Source organism: Aethalodelphis obliquidens, unplaced genomic scaffold (assembly GCF_003676395.1).
Source record: "Aethalodelphis obliquidens isolate GAN/ISIS:26980383/991018 unplaced genomic scaffold, ASM367639v1 scaffold65, whole genome shotgun sequence".
NCBI classification, from domain to species: Eukaryota; Metazoa; Chordata; class Mammalia; order Artiodactyla; family Delphinidae; genus Aethalodelphis; species Aethalodelphis obliquidens.
In genome coordinates, this window is record NW_020838009.1 from 5,481,891 (window position 1) to 5,499,176 (window position 17,286).

General features: G+C 45.3%; 1 long non-coding RNA gene across 4 annotated transcripts in view; it reads left to right on the plus strand.

Moving 5' to 3' along the window:
* LOC113610725 (uncharacterized) overlaps window positions 1–17,286 on the plus strand; it is a 54,258-nt gene that overhangs the window by 19,665 nt on the left and 17,307 nt on the right. Inside the window, exons 5-6 of one of the 4 annotated variants that reach the window (XR_003429192.1) lie at window positions 11,907–12,211; window positions 12,947–13,298. The exons of 2 other annotated variants lie outside the window; for them this stretch is intronic. This is a non-coding gene — a long non-coding RNA (uncharacterized LOC113610725). Of the gene's footprint in view, window positions 1–11,906; window positions 13,299–17,286 lie in introns of those variants that run through there. One more of the 4 variants, XR_003429198.1, reaches the window with a different exon arrangement.

Below are 17,286 nucleotides of genomic sequence, written 5' to 3' on the forward strand. Positions count from 1 at the left end.
TCTGGGGTTTAGCTGGAATGTCTCAACAGCTGCGGCTAGAACAGCTGGGTTTGGCCAGGCAGCTCTCTTCGCGTAGTCTCAGGATCTCTCTGCGTGGTCTCTCCAGTGTGGCAATCTCAAATTGGTCATACTTCTCACATGGTGGCTGAAGATCCTAAGAGCAAGCATTCCAGTGACAAATGTAGGAGCCGAGTGGTCTCTTATGACCCAGTTTAGAACTCACAGAGTATCATTTCTATCATATTCTAGTGGTAGAAGCCATTACATGCCTGCTCAAATTCAAGGAAAGGAAACACAGACACTTTTTTTGATAAGAAGAGTGTCAAGAATTTGCAGACATGTTTTAAAATTGCCACAATGTGCAACTCACACGCAAAGTCACTTATAGACACAATCATGTTCGTGTACAACGTAACCAATATCATCCTCATACAATCCTTTGGATTGGAAAATCAGGGAGGCAATTCTAATTTCGGGGTGATCCTGCCCACCTCTACAACCATCAGGTTACTGCAGGGCTGAGAATCCTCTGGATTAGATCCTCGGAAGCCAGAAGTCTTCTAAGTGGGTTGAGGCACGATTGCCTGGAGAAGACCTCATTTAATCTCCTTCCTGATGGCAGAGATCTCATCATGCCATGAGCCCACCTCCTGCTCTGACCAAGAAGCAGAAAGCAATGACTGACAAAGGTTAAGTTTTGATGGGGAATATGAGGGAAGAAGCCTGAGGCCACCCTGGCTGATGACTGGCTCGAGGACTGCGTGCATGACCTCAGGGAGAGGCTGCCGAGGTCAACTTCTCTTTTCCCCAAAGGCAGACCTTGGGCGGAAACTTGCTTAGCTTTTGGCTGCTTCGGAGGAGGTGGCCCAGGGGAACTCCCACCGTGGTTTACTCTTTAGCTCCTCTGAGCTTATCATGACTGCTTCCCTTTTCCAAGGCTCCGGCTGGGGCAAATTTTCTGCAGAGAGCAACAGTCTTCAATGGGAACACCATCGTAACACAAAAGGGAGGGGGGAAAATAGAAGCCACCTGGGTGCCCCCCCCACCCCGCCCCGTCATCTCCCTTGGTCTGGTGGAGCCAAGCCTCGATAATCAGAAAACACAGTGGAGGCAAGTCCCCTCCCTGTCACGAAAAGCCAGTAGCCCAGCGAGACAGGGCTCCCGGTGGGAGCTTGGTTCCTATCGGAGGAGACGAATTTCCAGGAAGTCCTAGGAGCAATATAAGCAGGTGGGACTTCCCCCAGTTCTCCTGTTGTCTTTGGGAACAAGGCTGAAACTGGGCCCTGGAGAGAACAACCAGCTGTGGACCAAGGGAGCTGAGAGGCAGGGAGGGAAGATGAGAGGTATCACCAGATGCGGCTTGTGGGGTGGGGTTTTGACTAAGGTTATAGAGGCCACAAAGGAGATGGAGGAGGAAAAAGAGTAGGGGGTGCTGAAGCCAGGGGGAGGTGGCAATTATAAATGGGCCCACATAAGACAGAATGTCTGAGTGCAACATGTCCTCCTGCACTGATTTGTCCCTCATCCCTTCTGCACACCTGTGTGGACAGGTGTGTGCTCAGACCATCTTTCCTCACCCTCTCTGGATCTCACTTGAATACCCACTGCTCATCCCGCTCCCCAGATCAGGATCCTCCAAGGGCTTCCTGCTGTCTCTGAAGAGGAGCCCAAACTCCTCGAAGGGTCTTCGTGCTCTGACTCGACCTCACTTCACCCCAGTCCTGCCCCCTGCCCTGACTCTGTGGCGTGCTCTCCTTGCTCCAGGAATTTGTTCTTCCTGCTGTCTCCCACGGCAGCGGCTTTCCTCTTTCATCCGTGTGTTGCCGAACCTTCTCCATCTTCAAGGCCCAGTCAAACCAAACCTTCCCTACTCACCTGAGCCGAGAGAGATCTCAGTGTGTGTTTCCACGGGACCCTGCGCCCGAGCAATAACACATCTGGCGTGTCTTATACGGCAGCTGTGGTGCTGTCTGGTGCCCTTGGCTGGCAGCTCTCCTAGGAAGAGAGCTGCCTTTTCATCTTTGATTTCTTCAGCAGGCCCAGCACAGGGACTGACACGTGCAAGACACATGTTGACTGGATCCTATTATTATCATGGCCAGTAATGTTGAGTATTTGACAAACGGCCTACTTCACAATTAGACTGATACTGTGGCTGAAGCTATATTAGTATTTCGGTTAAGTTTTACTTGGCAAAGCGAAAGTAAAATTATCTCTTCTTTCCCCAAATGTCATCTTGGGGGAAGTACAAGAGAAAACCCTATTTGAATAGGACCTTCAAGTGACTTGGGCAGAGGGCCTCGGACTTTCCACTGCCCTAAATGGAATGGCAATAAGACACAAGGCAAATGAAGGAAGCAGAAGTGTGCTCGGTAAGAGCAAGTGAAACTGGGCCCCTTAAGGGCAATTCTCTGTTGGAGACGCAAGAATTCAGATTTCCCCAAAGAGCAAAGTGCAGACGGCCAACAGCCGCTCACTCGGCCAACTGCTCAACCAACTTTACTGAGTGCCCACCACACGCCTGGCCCTGCGCTGGGTCCGGGGATGCGTATGCAGGGGTTTTGTTTCATTAACACAGGTGTGAGGGGATATGACACAAACCACCAGAAAATTCAAATGCAGAATAAGTGCCACAAGACTAAATGACATCAAAGTTCAGTCTGGAGAAGAAAGAAAGGACTTCCCAGAGGAGGCTGGGAAGTGGCCATGCTTCTCTCTTTGGAAAGGCAGTTGGTAAAAGTGAATGAAGTCCCTGTGCAGAAAGGAGGGGAGCTGACGAGTGGGGAGAGGGTCCTAGTGCCTTCCAGTCCTTGGTTGCAATCGTTCCATCCCACATTTAGGTATCTGAGACTCTCAGAATGCTTCCGGTCAATTCTTCTTTTTGTCAAAGTTAGAGTTGTTTCGTGGAAGGGCTTCAAAACAAATGTATTTCCCGAACACAGTGCCATCAGGAGAAGAACAGGCTTTGGCTCGACTGAGAACATTCTTGAAAAACGGTCAGGATTAAAGTTTCCTGAGAAACTCTGTTCATAGTAGAGTGGGGTGAACAGTGGCTGCCACGAGGTGGATGCATAGTGAGTGTCAGGGGTTTCTCCCTTCCCAGCATGGGACGGTGGTCTCATGACCTCCATTCTTGAAGTTCATGGGACTGCACTTTGCTGGAGGTACGATTCCATGTGGTCTGGGTAGGACTGTCCTTGGCCTTCTCCTCCTGTTTCCTCTGCCCCCTGACAGTGAAGGCACTAGCTCCTGCCCCTTCTTGCCTAGGATTTGCTCCCTCAGTTACCTCCACAGTCTCCTGAACCGGCAAATCTATTCCTCCCTACTGGATCATTCTCATCAGCAAGATCAACATTTAGGAATTCCTCTCATCTTAAAGGAAAAAGAAAAAAGCCCCCCTTGACTCCCGTCTACCTACAATTACTACCACATTTTTCTCCTCCTCAAAAGAATTTTCTATACTTTCTGTCTCCATTTCCTCCCATCCTATTCTCCCTTGAACCCACTCCAACTAGCCCTTTATCCTCACGATTCCACCCCAACTGTCCTTGTTGAGGCATGACCGTCTTCCCTCCGGCCAGTGCGGAAGTGGAGGGCACCAAAGAGCCTTCCAGACTCTCTCTTTCACACCTCTCAGTGTAGATGTGGCAGGGGTGGAGTGGTGTGGTCTGACCCAGAAAGTAGAATTCTGGGACTTCTTCTTCCCACCCAGTCTATCTCTCCAGCATGCCTTTCCTCTGAACTGCAGACTCATATACCCAACTGCCTACCTAACATCTGCCCTTGAATATCTAACAGGCATTTCACATCATCATGTTGGAATCAAGTTTTGAGTTTCCCACATGCCCCCTAACCTACCCCTCCTGCTGTAGTCCTCATCTCAGCAAACGGCCTCACCATCCACTCAGTCCAGAACACTTGGGACCATGCTTGTCTTCTCTTTCGACCACACACTCCACGTCCAATGTATCAGCACAGCCTCAGAACTCTACCTTCAAAATATCTCCCCAATCTGACCATGTCTCACCACGTCCACTGCCACCAAACCTAGTGCAAACCTCCATCATTTCTTGCCTAAAAAACACAGCAGTCCCCCAACTGATGTCTCTGCTTCCACTCTTGCCCTGCAGTCTATACTTCTCAGCACCACCAGTTCCCTTCACTCACTTTGCACTCACCCCCGCCCCACCATCTCTCGAGTCATCACTCTCTCTGTCCACACCAGGCTTGCCACTATCACCTAACCACCAGCTATAGCAGGTCACCTTTCTCCCTTGAAGAGGCTCAGCCTGGCAGATAAGAAGTGAGAACAAGAGGAAGATCTTCCAGGAGTTTTTTGAGTTCACTGAAACAAAAGTACCTGCCACCTGTGTGGAAGATGAACTTCTGAGAGAAAATCACAGCTGTGCACCATCTTTCCCATCGAATAGCATGGTACCTGGCAGGGGTACCAGAAGGCCGAGGCAACCTCTTAGACACCTCCTTGAGGAGGTAGCTCTCTACAAGGACATTTAGCACCAGAAACCTTGAAGCCTGTGGAGAGAGATTTTTGTATCAGAGTTTCCAGCTTTCATTGCAGCAAGTGATGGAGCTGGATATAAAAATGTGGTGTGCTGATTTAGACCAAAAGTATGAATTACAGAAGTGTGGTGTTTCTATGGCTTTTAAAGTGACATGGACAGCTTGCATTCTGACACGTAGATTTTCCTAATTGACACTTGCATTAAAGATTGGAAAGAGGAGGCCTTACTCTTCAAGGCTACTGAAATGATGCCCTGTGTAAAAAGGCCATCTGGGCCTGGCTGGGGACAAAGAAGCTGCCATGGAGAATGGGTTGTACCTTTGTGACTGTGGAGGAGCTTCTGCACTAACATTGCGCCTCAAGAAATGAGGATCCATGCCTGCGATCACATCTTCCAGTGAATTTCCTAGCAGCAATGAGGTTTACACAAGTGACTTTGCTTACCTAATATTTAAACACTTGTTTATACAAAGAAATAATTGTCAGCGCTATTAAGATGGAATGAGAGGGGCATCCCTGGTGGCGCAGTGGTTGAGAGTCTGCCTGCCGATGCAGGAGACGCGAGTTCGTGCCCCGGTCCGGGAAGATCCCACATGCTGCGGAGCGGCTGGGCCCGTGAGCCGTGGCCGCTGAGCCTGCGCGTCCGGAGCCTGTGCTCCGCAGTGGGAGAGGCCACAACAGTGAGAGGCCCGTGTACCGCAAAAAAAAAAAAAAAAAAAAAAAGATGGAATGAGAGCTCCTGAGGCCTTGCCTTGAGGTTTATTGGAGTGAACTGCACTTTAATGAGGCAGTAGCTGGCGTCTGTAGCAGACAGACTTATGCTAGACCTGGGTTTTAGAAAGATTTTGGAGCAGAAGATCCGTTTGACTTTCGTGTGTATGTGGTAAAACACGCATAACATAAAATTTATCATCTTAACCATATTTAAGAATACAGTTCAGTGGTATTAACAACATTCACATTATTGTGCAATTGTTACCAGAATGTTTCCATCAACCCAAACTAAAACTCCACACCCGTCTTCCCTCCCCGCCCAGACCCTGGCAACCACAACTCTACTTCCTGTTTCTATGAATTTGAATTGCCTCATCTAAGTGGAATCATGCAATATTTGTCCTTTTGTGACTGGCTTATTTCACTTACTGTAATGTCCTCAAGTTTCATCCATGTTGTTGTATGTGTCAGAATGTCTTTTCTTTTTAGGGCTGAATATGCCACTGCGTGTACATACCACATTTTGTTTATTCACTTGTCAATGGACAGTTAGGTTGCTTCCACTTTCTGGCTATTGTCAATAATGCTACTATGAATATTGGTGTATAAATATCTGTTTGAATCCTTGCTTTCAAATCTTTTGGATATAGTATATCCAAAAGTGGAATATAAGTGGAATTACTGGATCATATTCATTTGACTTTACGAAGAATATGTTCATTGGAAAAGAAGACTAACTTTTTGGAGTGTAGGAAAGTAAGAGCAGATGAAAATGATGTCAAGTTCAACAGATAATTCTTTTACCTTATAAAATAACAGAAGACATGCTTTTATTTCACTGATTCTCTTTTTCCTTCCCCACTCCCTCTCACCTGCATGCACACACACACATACACAGAGCTACTTTAAATGTATTAAGAAGCTAGACCATGAATTGACCATAATGGGGAAAATGTCCATTATTGGCATCTCTGAAACTACCTCGAAACCAGCCTGTGGTGTTACTAGTGGTGTCACTTAGGACATGAGGTATCTAAGGCAAAAGCTAGATTGTTATGAAACTTTGGGAAAGTGTTGACAGTGTTTGGCTTTTGCAAGCAGGCTGACTTTTGATGACTTTTCTGTAACTGTACCATCAGCAATCCTGGCTATAAGAGGGGAGACCCATAACCTAGTTTGATTAACCCTCAAACTAAAGATTAAATACTTGATTACCATTAGGCAAATGAAACCATATTGAATTTTAAGATATCAACCTCATTACTTCAAAGCAGACTTTAAAGTCTATTTACTAAATAGTTTGTATTGAAAAAAAAAAAACAACTGGCACTTTAACAGGTTTTATGTAGGGTCAAGGTTTAAAATACACATGTATTATAATTTATGACACTCTCCTGTTTGAAACCCTGTTACGGCTTCCTTTAACACCGGAACAAGATTCTAAACTCTGTACCATACCTCCAATAGTCCAGGCCATCTGGCCACTCCCCTTCCTGCCTAGTTCCGGTCTCCCTTCCGACTGCTCAGCTCACTCCGACCACACCTGGCACACACTGTGCACATCCTGCCCCTCAGGGCCCTTGCACTCATGGTCCTGTGCTACTTGGAATCCTCCCCTCCAGGTATTTGCATGGTTTTCTTCCTCACCTTATTTACTTTATAGCTCTTATCACTACCTGGCACTAGATTACTTATTTGTTTGCTTCCGTTTTTATTGTCTGTCTCTCCCACTAAAACATAAGCATTCCAAGGGCAGAGGCCTCTCTTTTCACCACTGTAACCTCAGCATCTGGAACATAGTGGGCACTCCATCAGTATTTGTTGATTGAATCCACGAATGAGTGGAGAAAGCCTGTTTGAGATCTGGAGAGTGACAGAGCCTCAATGACACCATTTGAGCCCCTGCATCCAGCCAGACCTGTGCCAGATACCCTGCTGGACTTTTCAGTTACGTCAACCAACAGAATTGTCTTTTTTGGCCATTAAGATGTGGGAATTGTTTGTTACACAGCATTATTACAGCAATGGCTGACTAAACACTGACTTAAACAAAACAGAGAATTTTATTGATATATCTAGTGCAGGTATAGCTGGATTCGGGGGCTCAAATGGTGTCATCAAGGTGTTGAGGGGGGGAGTCCACATGCCCGTTAGCTCCACATGCCTCTTATTCTGGGACCAGCAGCTACATACTATTGTAAATAATGCTGTAGCGAGTAGAGGTTTTAAACTTGCTTCGGAGTTTGGTGTGGCCTCTTGGGCTTCTGCTATCTGTCATGAGAAAAGTGTGTCCTATATAGCTGTGGCCAGGACATGGAAGCAACCTAAATGTCCACTGACAGATGAATGGATGAAGATGTGGTACATATATACAATGGAATATTACTCAGGCATAAAAAGGAATGAAACGGTCTCATTTGCAGAGACATGGATGGACCTAGAGATTGTCACACAGAGTGAAGTAAGTCAGAAAGAGAAAAACAAATATTGTATATTAACACATATATGTGGAATTTAGAAAAATGGTACAGATGAACTTATTAGCAAAGCAGAAATAGAGTCACAGATATAGAGAAGAAATGTATGGATACCAAGGGGCTAAGGGGGAGTGCAATGAATTGGGAGAATGGGATTGACATATATACACTACTATGTATAAAATAGATAACTAATGAGAACCTGCTGTATAGCACAGGAAACTCTACTCAGTGCTCTGTGGTGACCTAAATGGGAAGGAAATCTTAAAAAAAGGGGATATATGTATATGTATGACATTCACTTTTGCTGTACAGCAGAAACCAACACAACATTGTAAAGCAACTAAACTCCAATAAAAATTAAAAAATAAAATAAAATAAAACCTCTACTCACGTCACATCTGCTAACATTCTATTAGCTTAGCCAAATCCCAACGAGGCAGGGAAATATACTCTGCCTACTCTAGTGGGAAGTTTTGTAAAGCCTTCTGGAAAAAAGGTGTGGATTTATGACTTCATTACAGGGAAGGAGTGAACAACTGGCAACGATAATCCAATTTATCACGTTCAGTGAGCATCTGTCACTTGGTAATTTAAAAGTCTTGGCAAATATACGTGAAACTTTGGGCTAAAGTAACAGAGAAGAGGCGAGGGGCTTCTCTCTGAGAATCACAGAATGGCAGAGAGGGAAGGGAACTGGAAAAGGTGTCCTTAGGTCCAAACGTCTCATTTTACAGATGGTAGAGGGAACTGAGGCCTAAAGAATCTCAGTGGTTTAATCAGAGTCACGTGGTTCATAAAGAAAGCTTTTGCAAAAAAAAAATAAATAACTAACTAAATAAACAGAGAAGAAGCTGTCCTAAGAGAAGTGGTGATGGAGGTCAGAGGCAGAGACAGGTGGGCCAAGAGGGCCGTGTGAGTGCTAGCGGGGCCCCGGGAGACAGCATCAGGAGGAGACAGACAAGGACGGCAGCCCTGGGCACATGTTCAAGCAGCAGTGGTGGCACAGCCTTGTTCCCCGGGAGCTGAGGCAGACAGGGAGGGGGATCTACGTTCTGCCTTCGGGGGCCAGGTGGCAAGGGTGGGAAGAACCAGAGAGAACAGAGCTCTGATCCCAGCTCGGCCACTCTCCAACTCCGTGATCTCGGAGACATCTCCTAACTGAATACTAGCAATAACAGGTGTGTTCTGAGGATGATTCGCCTTCCCCGTCTGCAAAGAGCAGCACGAAAGGACTTTGCGCAGGACTTTGCCCTCAGGAAGCCCTCAGTCAGCACAGGGCTCCTCCACCCCCTAAGGGTCCTCCTCTGCTGGCTCTGCTTGTGCCCCAAGACTTTGAAAGGTAGGCATTTGGGGCTTAGAGCACATGTGAATGTATTATAGTATCTGCTTGGCCTAAAAGTTTGTTCGGGTTTTCCTTAAGAGGTTACGGAAACACCTGAACGAACTTTTTGGCCAGCCCAATATTTTTGCAGGACAGTATAGACAGGGCTGGCTTGACTTTTTCAGCCCCCAGAAAGGGTCCTCCCTTTACCTGAAGGGCTATGGTGCTACCCCTCCCCTGCCCCTCAAGATGCTGCCCAACTGGCAGTGAGGGAGAAGACTCACTCCAGATCAAACCTGTAGTCTCGCATGCCCAAAGCCTTCTGGAATGCTCTTCCCCTTGCTCTGCTTATATCACCTTGAGCCAAACCAGGAAGCAGGAAGATGCTCCTGCTTGACGGGGAACTCCCTGCACCCTGGTCTGAGTCAGAAGCCACAGTGGCACCAGCCATGAGCGGATCTTATAAAGGAGAACAGATCCCTCCCTTCAAAAGCCACCATCTCTGTGGTTTTTCTTCTTCAGGGTGAGGCTGTAATTAGCGCTTGGAGGCCCAAGGCCATCGGGGTCCAGAGAGCAGGGGGCCCAGCAGTAAAGCACACCCCCTTCCAGCGGGGACACAGCCCAGCTGAGAGAAAGGCCCTGGGCAGGAAAAGACGTTCTGAGACCTGGGTGCTAGTCCTGGCTCTGCCACTAACTTAAATCCCTTTACCTTCCAGAATTTCCTATGGGTTTACAACGATAATACCTACCGTCATAGATGTTGGGGGGATCAAATGCACTAATCAGAATGAAGGTGTTTCACAAACTCAGAAGCGCCGTATCAGTGTGAGCCGCTTCACTGCACTTCTAAGGAGCGTGGGGTCTTTCGGAGTTCTCCTAACATTTTCCCTCCTACACAAGAGATTTTGCTGCAATGTTCTGTGGCCTTTCATTGCTTGGAGCTGGAAGAGTCTATGATGCTGGGAGTTCTGAGGCCTGGTTTCTTGTCCCATTTTCCTCATTCGGCTTCAGTTTTTCCACCTGTAACCTAAGAAAGCTGGAGCAAAACTTTTTTTTTTTCTTTTTTTTTTTGGCCATGCCATGCGGCATGCGGATTGCAGGCTCTTAGTTCTGTGACCAGGGATAGAACCCGTGCCCCCTGCACTGGAAGCACGGAGTCTTAACCACTGGACCACCAGGGAAGTCCCCAAAACATTTCCAGATTCCCTCCCAGCTCCATAAGTCCTTCGATCCTTATCTTAGATCCTTATAAGGGCTTATTAGCCTCCTAAAATAAGTTGAGTAGCTTCTACCCTAACAGAAAGGAAAAAAAAGTTGGGAAAGGATGAAACAAGCTGGGCAAAATGTTGGAAATTTGTGAAGCTGGGTGAGGGGCACGTCGGGGCTCTCTATTCTCTTTATCTTGTGTATGTTAAAGTTTTTCCATGCTGCAACTTCCTTGGCGATCCAGTGGTTAAGACTCTGTGCTTCCAATGCAGGGGGCACGGGTTCAATCCCTGGATGGGGAACTAAGATCCCGCATCCCACATGGTGTGGCCTAAAAAACAAAAAAAAAACCATTTTTTTTCCATGCTGAAAAAAGGGTTTTTTTGTTTTTTAATAGAAGCTCCATTGCATTTGAGGGTCTTTGTGACCTTTACTTTCTGGCACCCTCAAGAAGTAACCATTCCTAACAAAAGGTACCTTCCAAAGGAAACTCCCTCCCATTGTCATCTTTGTTGTCCCCATCTCCATCCCTGCAACAGAGAGCTTCAACAGCCATACTGCTCCAGCATTAGAAAAGCTTGGGGAATTTCCAGAATCTTCTATTCCCACTTCCCATTTCTTAAGAGACGAACTATCACATACATAAAGAAAAAAGTCACAAACAGGGGAAAATTCAAATCCTTGGCCAAGTTAGGGATTTTAAGGAAGGCTCCCAGTGGAGCTCCTCCCTGCTGAACTGTTTGTAGTTTAGGGTCACCTGCTCAGTTCTTCCCTCAGCCAGAAGGAACTTGGGGTCTCTCTCCTTTGCCAACCTGGCTGGGCTGGCAAGCCCCAAGGAATGTACTGCTCCTCCCAGGCCTAGGAAACGACTCCCAGGGAGATGCCTGACCTATTCCCCCAGGAATAGAAGGGCTGGCAGGATTACTGGGACTCAAACAGAACCCCAAACAGAAGGAGAGGAACCCCAGCCCACCCACCGTCTCTGGCTCTGTGTCCTCTCTGCCTGCCAAGCCAGGGTGGCAAGTGCCGCCTGCTGGCTCTGCCCACAACAGGTGATCCTGTGTCTACCTTGAGGAGCTGCACGCCTCTTCACAGCCCAGAAGGGCCGCTTTTCTAACAGGATTGCAGGCAGGCTTTCCAGACTCTCCAGATGGCGCGTGCAGGCAGACAAGCCTCTGGGATCACTGGCAGCAAAAGTAACAGCTCAGATTTTACCAGATTTTCTCAATTGTGTGTTTTATGCAGAAACAGCCACCACCCTAGACCTAAATAACTTAGGTTTTTATCTGGCCCAGGAAGAGGACCCTGGGGTGGGGGCATGAGGAGAGGACTGCTGTATTTAGTCATCGTCCTTTCATGGAATATTTACTGAATACCCGCTAGGTACCTAGCTCTGAGCTGGATGCTGAAGCTAAACAAAAATCAGACAAGTCCTGCCCTCAGGGAGTTCCCAGACCAGAATAAGTAGCAACAAGACAGGTACAGAAGCTATAAAAAAAAAATAGAAAGCAATCAGTGTCAAGGAGGCATAGAAGGTGATACAAAACGTTTAAAAGGGGAAATGAATATTCCTCAACCATCTAGCATGTGCCAGGAATGATGCCAGGAACCTTGCAAACGTCATTTCGTTTAAAGCTCACAGAGTATTATCTCTATTCCACAGGGGAGGAATCTGACACCCAGAACTTGACAGTTCACGCAGCTAGAAGCAGCAGAGCCAGGAGTAAAACCCAGCACTGATTCCAACATACGTAGATAAAATGCTACTTATAAGTTTTTCTTAAATTCGTATATGCACATAGATGAATATATGCAAACATCCGTTAGCTCTATTCATCATAACAGGTGAAGTGTCAGTCTTGCCACTGATTCTGGATAATCGGGGCTCCCCTGTTGCTGGGCTGGGCAGGCTGATCACCCAGAACCTACCTCCGTAGGCCTCCGCAGAGCGCCACCTCGTGTTTCCAGGTAGAACTGCAGCAGAGGAACAGAAGCCTTTGCCTCTCCGTTTAATATCGGAGTGGAAAGCGCTGCTGTCCCCGTTACCAAAGGTTTGGCCTGGACTGAGAAAACTCAGAGGCCCCTGGCAAGCGGCAATAGCAACTCCTCATGGCGAAGCACCTGCAAGTCAGTGTGGCTACGTCTGTTTTGTTTGCAATACACGTCCCTTGTATTTTAAGAAATCCCTTGTCTGTGACAGCCCTTTGGTAGGCACCGGAGATTTGGCAGGGAAGATGTTGGCCCTTGAGCTGTTCCCAGTCTAGTGAAGGAGACGGCCAAGTGCACGATGATCGTAATCCCCTGGGCCAAGTGCTCTGATACAGGGGAACACAGGGTGAGAAGGAAAGCCTCCCGACGAGATGACAACGGAGCTGACGCTTTAGCATGTGTAGGAGTTTGCCAGGCTGAGAAGGAGGCATGGAGAGATGGGGCGAGAAAGGGAACAGAAGTTCGGGGTAACTGCAACTTCAATATAAACCAGAGCCCAACAACCAGGGGAAGAAAGGTGAGCCGTGGTCAGGGGCTAACAGGAGTAGTACTTACCCTGTGGATAGTGGGGCTTAAAGCAAGGCACTGACTCAGTCAGATGTGCATTTGAGAAAGAACATTTCAGGAACAGAGGAGACTTTGGCTGGGAGAGGATTGGAAATGATAGAGGCTGGGGGGGATGCTTTTGTAATTCTGCAATGCTTGTGTAACTAGGAGAGACATGCTTGGGACCCAAATTAAGGTAGAGATCATGAGGATGGAGAGGAAAAGATGAATGAGAGGCATTCAAGAAGCAGACCCATAGTGACTAGCAACAAGGCAGTGAGGAAGCTGGAGGCGTTAAGGAGGACAAGGACACACTTGCTGAGGTAAGAAACCCAAGAAGGAGGGCACGTTCGGTGGAGAGGATGAGACCCGCCCAGGACATGCTGGAGGCACCGACGGAATATTCTAGGGAGGTGGTCCAGCGGGTCTACAGCTCAGGAGAGATGTGCCTGGAGGACTCCTGGCGGGGAGAGGGGGAGTTACAGGATCCGGGCTCTGGGACTACCCTGGCTGTCCAGTAGTTAAGACTCCATGCTTCCAATGCGAGGAGGGGGGGTGGGGGCGGGTTCAATCCCCCTGGTCGGGGAACTAAGAGCCCGTATGCTGCAGAGCCAAAATATAAAATTTTACAAATAAATAAATAAAAGGATCCGAGCTCTATGCTTTCCCCCAACGCCCCCCACCTCCATCAGAGCACCTCCATTTGTATGTCTTAGTGGTGGGCTCTGCATAGGAGTTCAATTGGAAAAAGGGTTCTGTTGCTTTAAAAAAAAAAAAAGCTCACTGCAAGACCTGGTGACCTCTAGGGCTTTTTCTGTTCTGCTTTATGTTTCTCTTGAAAGATTTATTCACTCATTCCCTAGACATGCATGGAACACATACTATATAATGACAGGAACTAGAAACCTGAAGATAACCACGATGTGCCCCTCCCTTCAAAGGGCTTAGAATCTGGCAAAAGAGACAGTAGGGGAAGGGGCGATCACACAGAACATGAAATAGGGAAGGATTTTAAAGAGGAGATGGTGTTATCCAGTCCAAGCTCACTCTGATCGCCGCATGACAGCCCAATTAATCGGAGATGAGCTGTTGAGGCAAAGGAGTATGACTTTATTCGGGGTTTGGATGCCAGTTTCTTTTACAGCAAAGAGAGTGGGAGGAGATGAGGAAGTAAAGTAAAAAGGCCATGAGTTTTTGAAACATACCCTGGAATGGCCAGCCTCCCGGAGAGGATGTGTTAATTTCTTCTTTCTTGCAGCCATCCACAGGTGGACAGGGTCAGGATGCTTCCCTGAACAAAGGCACTTTGGTTTAACATTCAGGCAGAGGGGCAGGGTTCCCCGAGGCAGGCCATTATGTATCCTTTTAGTGAACAAAAGCAGCAGAAAGCAAAGGTTAAAGTAGAAGAAACAGATCCAACATGTAGTCGGATTTGGCTCTTCCCTGTTACCATGGCATTTGCATAGACTTTGAAGAATATATAGGAGTAGGATCTCCACGTCCAGTGATGGTGCACTAAGTGATTTAGACCAGCTCTCCTGAGGCCGACCTGAACACCTGCTCACCAGGAGCGAGGCAGGAGTGAGATAGGAAGACAGCATTTGGGGCCATTTCTCCCACAGGGCCAGTTACTGGTTCTCAGTGGTACTGCTTAGATGCTACAAGCTCTTCTGATGTATGCACATCATGACAAAGTTGGGCTGACTCCAGAATTCAAAAGTTGTTTAGTATTTTTAAAGTTATTCAGTATAATTTTCCAAATTGACATAAAAAGGGAAATGGTAGGATCAAGTCAGGAAGTGTAGAAAAACTTTTGATAAAACACAATATGTATTTTGAATTTTAAAAAGGTAACACACTAGTAATAGAATTTCCTTGATCTAATAAAGAATATCTACAAAAAAATACCTGCAGCTGACACAGAATTATTACATGACCAAGCGATTCCACTTCTAGGTACATACTTGAAAGAACTGAAAACAGGTGTGCAAACAAAAATGTGGACATAGCAGCACTATTCACAATAGCCAAAGGGTGGAAACGATCCAAACATCCATCAGCTGATGAATGGATAAACAACGTGTGGTATATCCATATAATGGAATATTATTCAGTCACACAAAGGAACGAAGCATTGATACGGGCTACAACATGATGAACCTTGAAGACATTATGCTGAGTGAAAGAAGTCAGGCACAAAAGGGCCACGTATTGTATGTCCATTTTAGCGACTGCCAGGGACTGGAAGGAGGGGAGAACGGAAAGTGACTGCTTCGTGGGTACAGGATTTCCTTTTGGGGTAACGAAAATGTTCTCGAACTTAATAGTAGTGATGGTTGCACAGCACTGTGAATATATTAAATATAACTAATAATAAATTTTATGTTACGTATATTTTACCACACACACACAACATAGCATTTACCAAATGTTGGTGAGGAGGTGAAGCAACCGGAATTCTCATGACTTGCTGGTAGAAATGTAAAATGGTACAACCACTTCGGAAAACAGTTTGGCATTTTCTTTTAGGGTTAAAAGTACACTTGCCATATGACATCCAATTCTACTCAGGAATTTACTCAAGAAAAATGAAAATACATGCTCTATACAAAGTTTTATAATGAATATTCTTAGCAGAAATTTACATAATAGCCCCAATCTGGAAACAGATCAGTTGCCCATCAACAGAATGCTGTAAAAACGAACTGTAGTACATACATAAATGGAATACTACTCAGTAATAATAATAATAAAAAAGAATGAACTACTGATACGGGCAACAAGAGGGATGGATCTCAGAAACGTTATGCTAAGTGAAAAAAAAACCTTACAAAAAAGTAAATACTGTATCATCCCATTTATATGAAATTCTTGAACAGTCAAAACTAAGCTACAGTGGAAAAAAAAAGTGGTTGTCTCTAAGGGACAAAAGTGGGGACTGAATGCAAAGGTTGTAAGAGAACATTCTGGGGTGATGGCAATATTCTATATCTCGATAGGGGTTCGGGTGATATATGCATTATCAAAATTGAGCAAGCGTACATGCATCATGAAGAATCTCGTGTGCCCTTAACTGACTGTAAATTTTACATCCAAATGAAAAACTATAAGCAAATATTAAATTCTAGTCAATAATGTGTATGCTGAACTATCCGGAAGGACTGTACTGATGTCTGCAGTTAACTTGAAAATTGACTAAAATAAAATAGGTTAATCAATGGATAGAGTGATGAAAAGATGGATTGTTATGTGATAAAGCCGGTAGAGTACAAAGTTAATGGTAGAATAGGTATATAAGTTTCGATGGATACACAAGTTTTCACTGACTATAAAAGACTTTTGATTTTTGCATATGCTTGAAACTTTTCATAATAAAATGTTAGGGAGGGGAAACCCTTTGACCCAGGAATTCCACCCCCAGGTATTGACACAAGAAAAATGAAAGCATATGTCCACGTCACAGGCTGGTGCAAGAATGTTCATAGCAGCTTTATCCATTCTAACCAAACAAGGGAAACAACCCAAATGTCCATCAACAGAAGAATGTATAAAGAGTGTTTATCCATACATACAATGTAAAACTAATCAGCAATAAGAAGTAATGAACTACTGGTACATGCAACAAAGTGGAGGAATTTAACGGATATTTGCTGAGAGAAGGAACCTGGACACAAAAGAGTTTGTAGTGTATAATTTCATTTATATGGGATTCTAACATGGGCAGATCTACTCTAAAGTGAAAAAGATATCACAAGAGTGGTTGCTCTGGAGTCTGGGGAAGATTGACTGGGAGAGGGTATGAGGGAATTTTCTGGGGTAGAAATGTTCTACATTTAGACGTGGCTCTGTTTTACACAAGAATATCCCTTTGTAAAATTTGTACTGCTGAGACATGTGCATTTCAATGTATATACATTTTACATCAGGAATAAAAGACTATAATAAAATGATAATTGAGTGGAGGTGGGTGGTGAGCAGAGGTATACTTGAAACAAGAAAGGCAGGATGTTGAGTCGCATTAAAGCTGTATGATGGGAGTTCATTAAACTGTGCTGTTTATTTTGCATATGTTGAAATTATTTCCATAATAAGAGACTTTTAAAAAGACATGATCTGCATTAGCGTTAAAAAATATCAATATAGCAATAATTTAAGAAAAGATGTACAAAACCTCTGCAGAACTATTAAACATTATTAGGAGAAACTGAAGAAAACTTAAATAAATGGAGAGATACAATGTGTTTATGGATTGGAAGACTATCTGTTAAAGAAGTCTATTCAATGTAATCTTGAAAAAAATTTCAACTGCTTATTGTAGTAATTGACAAGTTGATTCCAAAATGTTTGTATGGAAATGTAAAGGACCTAAATAGCCAAGACAATGTTGAAAAAGAAAAGCTGGAAAACTTGAATTACCACATTTCAACCCTTACTATAAAGCTACATTAGTTTAGGACAGTGTGATTTTAGGACAAGGATAGGGAAATAGACCAACAGAACAGAATAGA